A 1,106-nucleotide genomic window follows, 5' to 3' on the forward strand; every position below is an offset into this window, starting at 1 on the left:
ATGTTCCAAGTGTGGCAGACAGGTTCCAGGCGTCCGGAGGGAAGGCGTCTGCTTCCTGCAGCCACCCCTTCCAGCTGGAGGTCAGCCCAGTCGCCAGGAATCCTGGCAGGTGGGGGAGTGCCCGGCTGCAGGGCTGGCACTGAGGGTGAAGTGGTGGCCTGGGGTCCCCTCAGAGATGGCACCTGCGCTCTGCTGACCACTCTCCCTCATTAGTGAACAAAATTCCTCACGTTTCACAAAGGGAAGAGGGAAACATGCAGGGAGCAGGCAGGTTCTGAGAACTGATTCCTTTTCTGTTTACATAGTCACTTGGCAGAAAGATTCTAAAAGATCCACATGGAAACCTCTATGTTCACCTCCAAATGCCACAGATCCAATCACCTGGCTAAATGCAGCATTATTACCACTTCGAGACTGTCTTCAGTTTCTCCACAAAACTCAGACTCCTACTCAACACCAAAGAGTAGCTCTGGACCCAGTTTCATAAAGGTCCAGAGATCACTATCTTTTTTAAACCCTGATTGTTAAACCCTGATTTTTTTTTATCTTACCCAGTTTCTTGGATGCCTGTTTGAAAGAGTTGGGCCAATGTATAGGTCCCTTGAAAGGAGTGGAATATTTGATGCATTAGCGTAGGGAGTTAAATCTTGGGACAGATCATTGGCATTAAATTGTTTCAGGTGCTCCAGTTAGATTAAAGCAAGTATTTCAAGATCTGAAAGCTGCAAATGAATTTTTGGTACTGATATTGGAAAAAAAAATCTGTCATTTGGAATTAGTCTACTGGACTGTGGGATCTCTACAGAGGTGGCAAGCATCAGAGACTTTGGGAGGGCACCAAGCCGGGGAGTGGCAGAGTGCAAAATCATGGCGATGGGTGGTGATGGGGGGCCTGCAGATCATAGGTCTACCAATGGCAGTTGGATTTGATTTGTTTTAACATGTTGCAGTGCTGAGATAAATGCTCTGCAGGTTGTTTGCTTGATAGTCCAATCTGCCGTTCACAAGCCAAAGGATAGAGGCCAGGGTTACCCTGTGACGTATCCAAGATACCCTAGATCAACAATCTGAGAACCACTGGAATCTGAGGCTTCCCATTCCAACCC

The sequence above is a fragment of the Canis lupus genome, chromosome 10 (assembly GCF_003254725.2).
Source record: "Canis lupus dingo isolate Sandy chromosome 10, ASM325472v2, whole genome shotgun sequence".
Classification (NCBI taxonomy): domain Eukaryota; kingdom Metazoa; phylum Chordata; class Mammalia; order Carnivora; family Canidae; genus Canis; species Canis lupus.